Source organism: Salvelinus fontinalis, chromosome 7 (assembly GCF_029448725.1).
Source record: "Salvelinus fontinalis isolate EN_2023a chromosome 7, ASM2944872v1, whole genome shotgun sequence".
NCBI lineage: Eukaryota > Metazoa > Chordata > Actinopteri > Salmoniformes > Salmonidae > Salvelinus > Salvelinus fontinalis.
The window spans coordinates 21,837,533-21,853,542 of NC_074671.1; the positions used below are offsets into that span (position 1 = coordinate 21,837,533).

The 16,010-nt window shown below is 41.7% G+C and overlaps 1 pseudogene; it reads left to right on the forward strand.

Annotated features, from left to right (window-relative positions):
- Positions 1–18: 18 nt before the first annotated feature.
- On the forward strand, positions 19–11,319 carry LOC129860046 (DNA topoisomerase 1-like; annotated as a pseudogene).
- The last annotated feature ends 4,691 nt before the right edge of the window (positions 11,320–16,010 follow it).

A 16,010-nucleotide genomic window follows, 5' to 3' on the forward strand; every position in this document is an offset into this window, starting at 1 on the left:
ACGAACCATTACCCAATAATGTCTTTATTTTATAATAGTGAGTTACCACCACATACATACAGCTTTGCTGTAAAACAGAGTTTGGCTGCTGAGGAAGTAGCCTAGTTTTACGCCAAGATGCTGGACCATGAGTACACAACAAAGAGTGCCTTCCAAGATAACTTATTTACAGACTAGAGAGAGGTTAGTACAACTGATTTAAATTTAAAAAACAGCCTGAGACTGATTAAACAGGAAATGACAGCAGAGGAGAGGGAGCAGATGAAGAAGCTGTCAGTGTGATTTCACGCACATCAAGAAATAATTTCTGGAGAAGTCGGAGGAGAAGAAAGCCATGACAAAAGAACAAACAGGTAACTGATTACAAAGTCCCCAAACTAAATACTAAGACTTTAAATATATTTTTTAGGGGGAGCAATAACATTGCAACCCTTGTGGAAACCTTTGTTTTTTCCCTCGATCAGGTCTGAAGGGGAAAATATAGAATAATTAACGGAGGCGTGCGGCTTCTGTGTGCTGGATGGCCACAGGGAGAAGATTGGTAACTTCCGGGTGGAGCACACAGGGCTTTCCGCGGGAGGGGAGAACACCCCAAGATGGACAAGCTGAAAGTGAGCATCTAGCCGTCACATCACCATCAACTGCAGCAAGTGAGGGGTCCAGTAGAGCAAACAGAACAAACAATATTCCTATAAGTTTATGCTGCTCCCAAAAGTGAATTAGCGATCTAAAGGCAATACGCTTGAAATAAAGTGTTTTGGTTGCTTTCCAGAGGTGCTAAAATACCAGTGGCCCCTATGGATGACAAGTGGAGCAAGGTGCAGCATGACGACACAGTGACCTGGCTGGCCTCCTGGGTGGAGAACGTCCAGGGAAACTTCAAGTACATCATGTTCAAACCCAGCTCCAAACTTAAGGTACAAAGCCTTTCTCCCCACTTTCCTGAATAATTAAACATATCAGGGGTATTTGATTGTGTACAAACATTAACAATATTTGAAGAATTGGAAACAAAGTTTTGTGAAAGAAAATAATAATATTTGAATATTGATAAACCCAGATATTTCTGAATTAAATTATATTTGAAGGCTTAGAAACCCAAACTTTTGAGAAGAGTCTGAAGACTGAACCCAGTAAAAATCATACATTTCAAATTCTATTATATTTATAGTTTATTCTTTTAAGCCATAAACTCAGAAGTCTTTCTCTCTGTGCTCAGGGAGAGAAGGACTGGCAGAAGTACGAGGTGGCTTGTAAACACAAGCTGAAGGTGACGACCATCAGGAGGCTGTACCGAGGACTGGAAGCACCGGGAGATGAAGACCAGACAGAGAGGAGTGGCACTCTACTTTATAGACAAGGTACAGACCTCACAACTATCCTCAGTGTGGTTAACAAAGTGCAAGCCTGTTCAGTTAACCTTAAACACATCATGTAGAACAGTCATATCTCCCTCACTAACGTGTGTGTGTGTGTCTTTCTGTGCATATAGCTGGCCCTGCGAGTGGGGAATGAGAAGGAGGAGAATGAGATGTCCAACGCTGTGGGCTGCTGCTCTCTGAGAGTGGGACACATCAACCTGCACCAGCAGAAGGGAGGCCAGGAGTTCTTGGTGGAGTTGGACTTCCTGGGCAAAGACTCCATCTGCTACTATGATGAGTTGCCTGTGGAGGGCAGGGTGAGCAGCACTGTCTAGCAACTGTTCTATATCCATTCCCCTGTATAATGTATTGTTAAGCAGGGCTTAAACATCCATCTAATGTACACAGCCATATTATTTGTACACATGATTTCAAGAACCTGAAGCTGTTCATGGAAAACAAGGAGCCTGACGATGACGTGTTTGATAGAATAAACATAAGTTGAAGACCCAGTGTACCGGATTATTTCATGTTTAGTCATGCTTAGCAAATGCTGGGAAATGAGTGTAACCAAAGAACGACTAGCTATGTGCTTCATTCAGTATGCTTCTCTACCTCAGCAGATATGGTTAAACGTGGTTGTTGTTTGTTCTTAGACCACCTACTTGAACAAGCACTTGTACCAGTCCATGCCGGGGCTAACAGCCAAGAACCTTCAACGCCTCCACCAATCTGCAAGAGCGGCTCAACAAGCTCATCACTGGTTAGTCCACTTTCTATACGAACATCAATACACTCAGTGCAGGTTTTTGAAGATCTAGTTTACAATAGTTGACAAGAATTCTCAGCTCTTCTCTGTGACATACGTGACCCTCGTTGGTCTTACTTTGCGTTATTATTTACTCAAATGTTCTCCGTGTCATGACTACATGAATCTCTGAAACATGCAGATTTATAGTAAAGAGAGTACACCAATGAAATATATGCCTGTTGTTTTCCTCCTCAGCTGACATGTGTCTGCTGTCCTATAACCGAGCCAACAGAGCTGTGGCCATTCTCTGTAACCACCAGAGGGCAGCACCTAATACCTTTGAGAAATCCATGCAAAACATGCAGGGCAAAGTAACTGGAATATTTGCGTTCTCAGATTTATGTAGTAGCTAGTAGTGCCATTCTTATGCCATTTTAAAATACTCTATGCAAATCACATTTCAAATCAAATGTATTTATATAGCCCTTCTTACATCAGCTGATATATCAAAGTGCTGTACAGAAACCCAGCCTAAAACCCCAAACAGCAAGCAATGCAGGTGTAGAAGCACGGTGGCTAGGAAAAACTCCCTAGAAAAGCCAAAACCTAGGAATAAACCTAGAGAGGAACCAGGCTATGAGGGGTGGCCAGTCCTCTTCTGGCTGTGCCGGGTGGAGATTATAACAGAACATGGCCAAGATATTCAAATGTTCATAAATGACCAGCATGGTCAAATAATAATAATCACAGTAGTTGTCGAGGTTGCAACAAGACAGCACCTCAGGAGTAAATGTCGGTTGGCTTTTCATAGCTGATCATTAAGAGTATTTCTACCGCTCCTGCTGTCTCTAGAGATTTGAAAACAGTCTGGGACAGGTAGCACGTCCGGTGAACAGGTCAGGGTTCCATAGCCGCAGGCAGAACAGTTGAAACTGGGCAGCAGCACGGCCAGGTGGACTAGGGACAGCAAGGAGTCATCATGCCAGGTAGTCCTGAGGCATGGTCCTAGGGCTCAGGTCCTCCGAGAGAGAGAGAGAAAGAAAGAGAGAAAGAGAGAATTAGAGAAAGCATTCTTAAATTCACACAGGACACCGGATAAGATAGGAGAAATACTCCAGATATAACAGACTGACCCTAGACGCTCGACACATAAACTACCACAGCATAAATAATGGAGGCTGAGACAAGAGGGGTCAGGAGACACTGTGGCCCCATCCGATGATACCCCCAGACAGGGCCAAACAGGCAGGATATAACCCCACCCACTTTGCCAAAGCACAGCCCACACAGAGGGAAAACTTCAACCACCAACTTACCATCCTGAGACAAGGCCAAGTATAGCCCACAAAGATCTCCGCCACGGCACAACCCAAGGGGGGGGGGGGGGGGGGGCAACCCAGACAGGATGCCTCTTTTACAATATTGTGTCCAATGTAGATTATATATACACTGCTCAAAAAAATAAAGGGAACACTTCAACAACACAATGTAACTCCAAGTCAATCACACTTCTGTGAAATCAAACTGTCCACTTAGGAAGCAACACTGATTGACAATAAATGTCACATGCTGTTGTGCAAATGGGATAGACAACAGGTGGAAATTATAGGCAATTAGCAAGACACCCCCAATAAAGGAGTGGTTCTGCAGGTGGTGACCACAGACCACTTCTCAGTTCCTATGCTTCCTGGCAGATGTTTTGGTCACTTTTGAATGCTGACGGTGCTTTCACTCTAGTGGTAGCATGAGACGGAGTCTACAACCCACACAAGTGGCTCAGGTAGTGCAGCTCATCCAGGATGGTACATCAATGCGAGCTGAGGCAAGAAGGTTTGCTGTGTCTGTCAGCGTAGTGTCCAGAGCATGGAGGCGCTACCAGGAGACAGGCCAGTACATCAGGAGATGTGGAGGAGGCCGTAGGAGGGCAACAACCCAGCAGCAGGACCGCTACCTCCGCCTTTGTGCAAGGAGGAGCAGGAGGAGCACTGCCAGAGCCCTGCAAAATGATCTCCAGCAGGCCACAAATGTGCATGTGTCTGCTCAAATGGTCAGAAACAGACTCCATGAGGGTGGTATGAGGGCCCGACGTCCACAGGTGGGGGTTGTGCTTACAGCCCAACACCGTGCAAGACGTTTGGCATTTGCCAGAGAACACCAAGATTGGCAAATTCGCCACTGGCACCCTGTGCTCTTCACAGATGAAAGCAGGTTCACACTGAGCACATGTGACAGACGTGACAGAGTCTGGAGACGCCGTGGAGAACGCTCTGCTGCCTGCAACATCCTCCAGCATGACCGGTTTGGCGGTGGTTCAGTCATGGTGTGGGGTGGCATTTCTTTGGGGGGCCGCACAGCCCTCCATGTGCTCGCCAGAGGTAGCCTGACTGCCATTAGGTACCGAGATGAGATCCTCAGACCCCTTGTGAGACCATATGCTGGTGCGGTTGGCCCTGGGTTCCTCCTAATGCAAGACAATGCTAGACCTCATGTGGCTGGAGTGTGTCAGCAGTTCCTGCAAGAGGAAGGCATTGATGCTATGGACTGGCCCGCCCGTTCCCCAGACCTGAATCCAATTGAGCACATCTGGGACATCATGTTTCGCTCCATCCACCAACGCCACGTTGCACCACAGACTGTCCAGGAGTTGGCGGATGCTTTAGTCCAGGTCTGGGAGGAGATCCCTCAGGAGACCATCCGCCACCTCATCAGGAGCATGCCCAGGTGTTGTAGGGAGGTCATACAGGCATGTGGAGGCCACACACACTACTGAGCCTCATTTTGACTTGTTTTAAGGACATTACATCAAAGTTGGATCAGCCTGTAGTGTGGTTTTCCACTTTAATTTTGAGTGTGACTCCAAATCCAGACCTCCATGGGTTGATAAATTTGATTTCCATTGATAATTTTTGTGTGATTTTGTTGTCAGCACATTCAACTATGTAAAGAAAAAGTATTTAATAAGAATATTTCATTCATTCAGATCTAGGATGTGTTATTTTAGTGTTCTCTTTATTTTTTGATCAGTGTATATATTATATATATATACAGTATATATACACATTGTCCTGGTAGTTGTTACATTCTATATGGAATTTTTTGTGAATTTTTGTTGAAATACTAATTATGCATGTAAGGTAAAACACAGTCTAACATTGTCCCTTTATTGTTCAAGATTGCACAGAAGCAGCAGCAATGTGATGTGACCAAGAAGGAGCTGAAAGAGGCATAAAATGAACACAAGAAGGAAGGAACTGATAGGACTTGAAAGTGAGTGCATTTGACCCCTACTGTTCACATTTCACCCTACAGTTCCTCGTTTACAGGAAAACATTGTAGAATAACAGCTAGTGGACATGACCTTTCATAACCCAACTTGGCAGTTTACCCACGATTGATGTGGAAGGGTTGATCCAAACTGCTACTGAGATGCTTGTTTAGGCCTCCATTGTTTTACCACCACCAGTGGTGGTTTGTCTGTTTTGAGACCATTCTCTTGATCAAATTAAGTCAAGCAAGCTCAGTCAAGCACAGATCAATAATTTGAAAATTATTTTGAATAATATTTAAACACAGGTGTGGTCTCCTCTGCTCTCCTCAGGCTGGTTGAGAAGGAGGCTGTGGTGAAGAGGCTGGAGGAAGAGCTGAAGAAGCTCTAGCTACAGATGATTGACAGGGAGGAGAACAAGGTAATCGCTCTGGGCACGTCCAAACTCAACTACCTGAACCTAAGGATATCAGTTGTCTGGTAACAGACTTTAGCCTAACATTGATAATTTAGCCTAACATTTATCCTCGACCTCTGTCAGTTTCAGACTGAAATGCTACAACACTTATTGTTGCGCTCTAAAAGTATGTTTTCACTTTGTGTATTTTTGTAGCATGTGTAAACATGATTTTCTTTGTTTACTCTTCATGTCAGGTGTAGGAAATGCAATGCCAATCGACAAGATCTACAACAAAACGCAAGGAGGCAAGTTTGCTTGGGCCATTGAAATGACTGTAAAAGATTTTCAGTTCTGAACTGTGACACCTCATTGCTTTTGTATTATTTTTTTTTTAAACAATTATGTGGCATTTTCTAATGTTCACTATTTTATTTGCAACTCCATATTCCCTTATTTGTTATTGGTTACCAGCAATGTTTGTTTTCTGACTGTGAGAATTGAGCAGCAATAGTAGACAAGGTACATTTTGTGTTTGATAAGATTTGTTTCCTTTGTTAACAAAAATATATGTGTGAAATGAAATACCTTTTCATTGATATGTTTAGTTTTTGTTGCTGCCTTACTCATGAGTGAATTCCTACAGCCCTTCAAAGTATAAAGAAAAATCTATATATACAATCATATTAATATACCAACATAAACATAAAAGATGCAGGAATGCACCAGATTTGATATCGTCTTATGCAGTTTGAAGCTGTGATATGTTGGGCTGTGTTAGCATGGCATGTTGAGTTCTCCGATCCTCTCAGAATGTAATCCTCAAAACCTGCCTCTGGTCATACTGGCTGGATTGCAGTCCCTCGTGTTTTACCAGCCTTTTTAGCATAGGTAAATGTCACCAGGCTAAAGAACATGCGTGGACTTCCAAAGTTCGCCTGTAGTGTACGAAAACAGATTTTTTCTGTTGTGCGCCACTGGCATGGAGACGTAATGTACGCTGTCTCGGGAGATGTTTTAGAGCTGGAAGCAAATGTAGTACAACAATTGTTTTGTATTCATCATCAGGTCTTTACATGTGGAGCCTTTTTTGTACCTTTTTTTGTGAAGCATACAAACCATAGTGTTTTTACATTAGTGAATAGTGCTGATGTGACTGTTATTTCCCTTTTCATATGGATGAGCTGCTATAGCCCCAAGTGACGCCAGACTCATGTGGTTTCCCACAGGACTGTGGTCAGTAGACTGCAACGCGCCACATCAAAACTCTGTGTGCAGCTCCTCTGAAAAAGAGAGACAGGAAATGTGGGACAAATTCCTCTAGACTGCACCGCGTCTGCTGCCTGACTGCCTACCGCCCTGCACAAATGGAACGTGAGCAACTTCTGTCATTGAGCAACTTCTGTGATGTCTCTGAACGCAATCTCCTCACTCAACCTTTGTTGCTGCAACAGAGTTTACGTTTCTTTAACCACCATGCCAGACATAGATGTTCAATTATTCACTGTAGTACACATGCTACAGGCCAGGGCCACCAATGAATCATGCAACAGTCTTTTTATTTAACATTGCTGCAGTGTGTTGTGTGGCCTAATATGCTGAAAATGTGAAAAAGAACGCTTCTCAGCTCTTCTCCCGGAGGGCCCTTGCAGTCTACACATTTCCTCTACCTTTCAATAGCAATCTTGAGATCTGGCCGTAGCCTATTGGGCTCTGTCTCAGTACTAAGCTTTTGATCCCTGCTTTGTGTTGCTGCAGTCTGATTCGATTCGCCGGTGTTCTTCACTAATCTAATCCAGACGGATGGAGTTCTTTGGGACAAGGATTTGGGATTTCCCTCTCGGTTTGTTTAGGGATTAGCAGCAGAAGTAATGAGTGTAAACACAAAATGGGGAAAATATGCCAATGTAAGATAATAGGCATTCACAGAACCCAGTATGCTTCTAAGGCCATGGTTTGAAAGAGCTTGTGAACCTTGAAACTAGAACCTGGGAGAAATTGTAGGATTATATGTAGCCAAGGCCTGGGATTTCTATCTTAGAGATATTCTCAAATTTGTGAAATCAAATTGATGGTGGTGTTTTTTACAGGAAACTTTGTTGCTCAGTGTTTGGACCATTTTTCTCTGCAAGGGAGAGAGACAAAAATCTTATTCTGACCGGATTGGTGATTCCATCACTGAGGGGCTTTAATTCGCTGTTGGTGTTGTGAACTTCACAAGCCCCAGAGGAAACAGGAAGCCCAGTCAGAATTCTCATTGTTTCAGGCCCGCGTTTGAAGTTTGGGCTTGCAGGAAGACAATGTAGAATAACCGCCTATTGGACTTGACCTGCCATACTCTTGTTAATGGCAGTTTGCCATCTATGGATGTGGAAGGGTTGGTTCAAACTGCTACTGAGATGCTTGTTACTGATCTGCCACTGGTTTGACTCCTTTTTCTCCTTTTCTGGGCTACATTTTTTTATTAGAGTTATTAATGACTCAATCACAGCCTACTTTATGGCAGTTTACCATTTATGGATGTGGAAGGGTTGGTTCCTCACAACTGCTACTGGGACTTTTATTACTAATGCACCATTGATCATCTGTGGTTTCTCTTTTTTTTTCTTTTTCTGGACTACATTTCTTAAATTAGGGTTATTATTAATGACTGATTATAATTGCTTTGCACAGTGGGGGAAGATGCTCCAATTGGACTCGACACAGATGCCTGTGTGGAACGTTTTCGGAACCCCAGAGCCAGAACGACATTCCTTCTTCCCCTATACCTGGGTGTGTTTGTCTTCTCTTGTTGGTCGTCAATGCACCATATGTCCACCACATTGAGATGTTCAAGCAACAACCTCAGCCAACATGTCCAGGTGGGCCCCACCTGGGTTTTAAATGGGTTTCAACTGGGCAAGGGCTCTAATTGGTTATCTTAGCAGGTACCCAATTGGGTTAACATTGAGGCCAACATGGATGCTGAGGATAACTTTGTGGGTCACTGTTGGGTTTCCCTCATGTGACCCGTGGAACAGCCCTTCATTAACCCATATGAGCCCCACATGGAAATGTTCCCTGGGAACACACTGCATATTTTTTCTTCTTCAAATATTTAGAGACACTTAGCATTTCAAACTGTTTCCTTGAGGATGAAACATCAACTTCTCCTGGTTTTGTCTGACCAGACAACAGAGACGACCTGTCTAAAAAAGAATACTTGAGGCTTGTGGATATTTTCCTCTAACGCATTCCCAGTTCTCACATAAATACATTATTGTCTTATTTGTTAAGAATAAATTCTGTGTTACCCATCTACTGTCTTTCTACTCTCAGTCATAGAAGCTACAGTATCTGCATGTATGATTTGAGTTGATGTTTCTGGTGCCTAATACACCCCACTGGGCTCACACCGTCATTTCAATGTGGAAATATGGGTTATATTCGGTTGAGACGTTGATCAATGAGATTTCAACCATTATTCACCCACTCAGAAAGACAACCAGAAGTTTGTTGAATTCCCAATGTGTAATCACTATGCTTTCAACCATCTGAAAGCACAACAAAGTTCAAATGGGAATACAATGTCAGATATTTTGTATTTATACAATGAGTTAATGTGTTATCACTGTTTCATCTAATAGCACAACCAAATGACCTGGATTGCAGTTAAGATTCCATTTGTCACGGTGTGATTTGGGGTGGGCCTTCTATGTTTTTGTTTTCTATGATTTTGTATTTCTATGTTTTGGCTGGGTATGGTTCTCAATCAGGGACAGCTGTCTATCGTCTCTGATTGGGAACCATACTTAGGTATCCCTTTTCCCCCCTTTCAGTGTGGGAAGTTGTCTTTGTTTGTGGCACTATAGCCTTAAGCTTCACGGTTGTTTTTGTTTTGTTTATTGTTTTTGTCGGCGCCATCCTAAATAAAAGGGAATATGTACGCTCACAACGCTGCGCTTTGGTCCACTTCATTCAACGGCCGTGACACCATTAAAGTACATAGTGCAAGTGATTAATGCTGTTCAAGAATCTGCACAGATTATTATAGCTATTGTGAAGATCTCCACAGATCTGGGACCTTTGCATGCTATCTTGAACATGCACACTTTCTATGATTAGCCTACATAAGAATATTTTTATAGTTACAGTAACCTGTGGCCATGGATGTGTTACTCATTTTAAGGTTGAATAAATACTGTTACATTCGTTTTTAAGATAGCCTTAACTTTAGGCTATTTATAGTGTTACAAAAGTCGTATTGAATTGTGTTTTGTTCACAACGCAACCAAATATCAACATTTAAAGCAGTTGTATCTAATGCTTGGATAGTTAAATCTGTGCCACTAGCTTAATTATATTCTTTAACTTTTGGTTTAGTTGGAGACGTGAATCAAACATGTAATTTGTAAATAGGCTATTTACTGTGTTGCAAAGGTGATGTTGAATTGTGTTTGGTTGTCAACCCAACCAAATATCAACCTTTGAAGGAGATGTATCTTTTGTACTACTGACTTAGTCTGCTTTAATTCCAGTTTTTCTAAAATGATGAATTGATATGTTGGATTCACATCTCCATCTCAACCAAAAATCTACGTTAAAGAATAGGACTCAATCAAATTTTAAATGCACTTTAAAGTTTGATTTGATTTAGTCCTATTCTTTAACTTAGGTTTTGGCTTGAGATGGAGGCATGAATCCCCATATAAATTATTAACTTGAATATTACATTTGAAATTGGCCCAGCGTCGTCCGGGTTTGGCCGGGGTAGGTCGATCAACTACCTTTGGCCGGGGTAGGTAGCTGTAGGTAGACCAACTCTCCAGTAGGAGGTGCTGCGTAGCCTATAGTTTTTTTTCTGATAGTGGATAAAGATTGATATTATTTATTTAAGTGTCATACACCTACTGGTGCCCAGCCCATACAGGTTTACAAGACACTAGTAAACACAGTAACATTTCCCTTGTACTCAAAACAAAATAACATTTAACAAATTATATACATACAATAACCATGGCAAGTACAGATACCATCTAGCCACACTACACAAACAATACATTTCTCCTCCAGGCATTGTGAACAAACTAAGCAATCTCAAACACGCCCTGTCTGAAACAAAATTCAAGCCTCTGCTCGTCCCGTAACCAGAATACTTCAAAAGGCTTCTTAACAGCTTCTACCCCCAAGCCATAAGACTCCTGAACAGCTGATCAAAGGGCTACCCAGACCAGTCTTTTACGCTGCTGCTACTCTCTGTTTATTATCTATGCATGGTCACTTTACCTCTACCTACATGTACATATTACCTCAATCACCTCGACTAACCAGTGACCCCTCTGTACCGGTACCGCCTGTAAATAGCCTCGCTATTGTTATTTTACTGCTGCTGTTGAATTATTTGTCACCTTTATTTTCTATTTTTTACTTATCCATTTTTTACTTAACACTTATTATTCTTAAAACTTCTTAAAACATTATTGGTTAAGGGCGTGTAAGTAAGCATTTCACTGTAAGGTCTAAATGTGTTGTATTCGGCGCATGTGACAAATAAAATTTGATTTGATCTCTGTCCATGAAACCGCTTGCATGTGTTGTGTGCATTTTAGAACAGTTTTTTCCCAAATTGTATTTTGGAGCATTCACACAGAGGCCTACTGCCTATGAGCTACTGTGAGCTACTGAGCTGAAAATGTGAGAAATAATAGTTTATAAAAATGTTAAACGAAACATTCCGATCTGTTCCATCAGCCCTATTAATTGATACAGCGTATAGCTGCACTACACTACTTTGATATGCATCATAGGGATTAAGAAGTGAGTATATGGAATGCTCACTGAAAAATAACTGGGTATACGGCGTATACCTGCATATACCCACCGCTGGGCAGGACAAAATATTTAGGTGCCTTTGAAAGGGATATGGAGTTTTCACGCTCAACATTTTCTCATGTGTATCAAGAATGGTTCACCACCCAAAGGACATCCAGCCAACTTAACACAACTGTGGGAGTCATGTCAGCATGGGCCAGCATCCCTGTGGAAAGCTTTTGACACCTTGTAGAGTTCATGTACCCCGATTAATTGAGTCTGTTCTGAGAGCAAAGGGAGGTGCAACTCAATAGTAGGGAGGTGTTCCTAATGTTTTGTACACTCAGTGTACACTGCAAATCAGTTTCACAACAACATTTCTAAAAATGCTCTAGCCCACTGATATCTATGCGTAAGGTCCCAGTCAAACACTTTTTCTGTGATTCTGTGTTCTGCCATATTTATCCGTCTGTTCTATAGACGTACCATGTCATCTTTTTGTCTAACCACACATGGTTACCAGCCCATATCTCCACGGATGACCAGGTTTGGAGTCAGTTTGTGCACACCAAGAAGCAGCAGATTGCTCTGTTTTGAACATTGTTACAACTCCAGCAGCATGGTCCATCACTGGACACACACAGGATTTATACAGCTGAGAATAAGCACAGTAACCAAGATCCTCACATATTTTAATTTTGTTTAAAACTGACCCCAAGGCTCTACCTGCAGAATCTGCTAGTGATCTAATGTGATCTTCAAAGGTCATGTGTTCATCCAGAGTGAAACCAAGGTATTTGTAGAGCCCAGTGTAGAATGATGAGGTTGTACCAAAATAAAAGTTGTGTGCACTTCTCTACACGTCCTTCTTTCTGAAATGAACAATCTGGGTCTTTTCTTGATTTATCGCTAGTCTCCATTTAGTACACCATAAATTAAAAATATTCAACATTTTCTGGAGGTCATCTTCTGTCTCATCAAAGATAACTATTTCATCAGCATACAACAAGATCTCCAGAAATATATCTGTAACTTCAACACCAAGTTTAGCATGTTTGATTTGTAGGGTTAAATCATTAACATATAGTGCAAATAAACGTTGAAGATCTGACGTTGTTTCAAAGATACAAATCCATCATATTTTATACAAGCGTTGTCTATGTTGAAAATCGGTTACAATGATGACATACTCCCGTTGTTGAAATTTCATCCTCAAAACAACAGTTTACGTTGTTGAGTTTTTGCAAATCCAATGTGTTTTCTACATACATTCCATGTCACAATACTTTGACAAATTTTGGGGTGGCAGGTAGCCTACTGGTTAAGGCATTGGGCCAGTTACTGAAAGGTTGCTAGATCGAATCCCTGAGCTGACAAGGTAAAAATCTGTTGTTCTTCCCATGAACAACGCAGTTAACCCACTGTTCCTAGACTGTCATTGTGAATAAGAATTTGTTCTTAACTGACTTGACTAGTTAAATAAAACAAATGATATTGATTCAACAGGTTTGTGCTCAGTAAGACCTCAAATCACTTTAGATTGGGTTGCAATGTTCAACACCAGTGTGGTATATCTATCCATCTATATATCTGCCATCCATCCACAATTCCTGCCTTCCAGAAGATGAGGTCAACTGACTCCCATCTGTGAGGGCTGACTGACCCTTGATCTCTGGGTCCTGTCACCCCCAACGACAAAGGCCACAAGGATTCCATCCCTAATCGGCCTCCAGATCCCCCTGAGTGGAGAGGAGTCCTGTGGGGAACCACAGACACAGCTGTCTTTTCATCTCCTCACAGACACTCACTCACACTCTCTCTTGTCCTTCAACGGAGTAAGTCCAAGATTATTTTGTGTCCAGCGTCCAAGAAACCAGCCCAAAGTGCACCTAACAGTCAACATTATGAAATGGGTAGTGGTAATTCACAAATCCTTGTTTCATTGAAACAAGTTGAAACATTGGTGCAGTGGTGTAGTGGATGGTATACGCCATACTTTTGCAAACTCCATCTCATGTGCTACATAAACAACGCTAATCAAACAACAGTACTAGGTGCCTGCACACTTGAATTAAAGGGTAGCTACTCTAAAAAAGAATTGGACAAAATTAGAGTATACACACTTCTCCAGTCACCACTACATCACTGTATTGGTAAAGATGTATCAATATGTGGAAGGAAGGGATTGGGGATGGAGAAGATGTGGCTGGATGTCAGTCAGTGATTGGTGTGTGTTTAAACACTGGGGCTTTATAGCTGGTTGACTAATCTTAATAGCTCTTTGTCCATTGAGGAAACATTTTTAACGCCTCAATTACACCACAAACTGAGTTTTGATATCAGAACCTTTCAATGCCTTCATCAATGCCAATACTCAGTGCTCATTCAAGACATTCCCAGTCATGGACATGAAATTTTATTTTTCTACTTTCTCGTGTTGCATTTTACCCCTTTGAGCATCAAAGTGGCGTCCAACGCAAGCATGTTTTCATTTAGCAACACAAATGCCCATAGTAAGTATATTTTGGTCTTGTTAAATATGCTTAGGTTCCCTTAAGGGTTTGGGCGAGCCAGTGCTAGGCTGTGCTAGCAGGCTGGCAGGCGCCCAGTGAGCACAAGGAGCAGTCTCTTCCCACTACACATACGCACACTAAGGTGAGACCTTCTGCCACTTAAATCCAATTTATGCTTGATCCGAAAATGTGGCCGGAGGCGCCATATGGATGGTGTGACGCAATTGCGGAGCCTCAGGAGGCACTCAGAGGCCAAAATGGTCTCCATACCACATTGCAGTGCTCCTCTTAAATTTTAAACAATGCGGAGTGCTCCATATAGCTCTGCATTGACATGATTGGTTGAAGGTAGGTGAGAGGGGTAGGTCCTGTATAAACACAGACTCACTTCCTTGACAACTTCCTTCACAACAGCTCTGTGATGCGCCGCAAAGCGCAGAAGGTATGTTTGTTCTGACGTCTGTGAAGGCTGCATTACAGTAAATGCTGTATGGCCAATGCTGACGTCGGATTGACCAGGCAGCACCTTTTAGAACATGAATATCAAATTTTAAACCCTGGTCTCATAGACAATGTAAATCCGGGGACACTCAAATTGGTATGATCTGTTACATTTGGTATGGTTATATAAGACAGATGGTTACTTAAGGCAAAATGAGAGAGTGTTTGGTCAGCATGGATGGGTGGGTGTATAAGGCGATCATCTAGCAACCCAAAGGATGCGAGTTCAAATCTCATCATGGAATACTTTAGCATTTTAGCTACATTGCAAGTACTTAACATGTTAGCTAACCCTAATGCTTTTAGCTAACCCTTCCCATAACCCTAACCTTAACCCTTTTAGCTAACCCTAACCGTAACCCTTTAACCTAACTCCTAAACTTAACCTTAACCCTAACCCCTAACACCAAGCCTAGCTAACGTTAGCCAGCTAGTTAGAATTTGTAACATATCATACAAAATGTGTGATGGGCATCCACAAATTAAGACATACCATACGAAACGTAACAAATCATACTAAATGGTGTGTCTCTGATTTGCGTACAGAATAATACGAAATACTTTGAGACCAGGTTGGCCATAATGATTGGTAGTGATATTGTAAATAGAATTATTTAGAACCCGCTATGTATTATTTACATCGATACATTATAAATGTGTGCGGACACAATGAATCAAAATATATATTATCTCAGTGCATGCGTTGATTCTCTAACTGCAATAACAATATAATGGAGGAGAGGGCAAATGACAGAAACAAAGAAAGAGAGAGGAATCCATTTGCAGAATCTTGCTATTGGACTTCACAATGTTAGGATAAAAAGCTTGGGTGGATAATCAACTTTACTGTTTACTTCAGGAGCAGGATTTCATACTGTAGGCTTCTTGTATGTTTTTACTCAACCAAACTGATAAATGATTTATGTGGCTGAAAAATCCATCAGGTCACTGAGGAAATACAGATGAGGACAGATTGGAGTGAGAGGTATTTTTGACCACACACTGACAAATATCCTTCTCACTACTCAACTGCAAGGCATATTTATATTCCACCAAATAATTCATAACCCAGGAGATTTCAATAAAAATAGTGAGTGCATTGGTTATTGCATTTGTATTGCAATAGCCTGATGTAAAATGTAGAACGTAGAATTATGTGTCTGCTGTATTACTGTACAGTGCATTCATGTATGGTGTGGCAATGTCTTGAACATGTATTTATTTGAATGTGTAGTATTTTATATCAATAATCATTTATACCACTGGTCTGAAATGTGATACCAAAGCAGCAAGTGAAAAATTAAAAAGCTCCTTATAAAATATATTGTAACTTTTGCTCAAATTGTCAGTGGCACAGTGATGTGAGTGCAGACCTAGGTGTTCTAATACTACAGTTGTTTTTAAACTGCCCAAGCATATCACTGGTCATTTT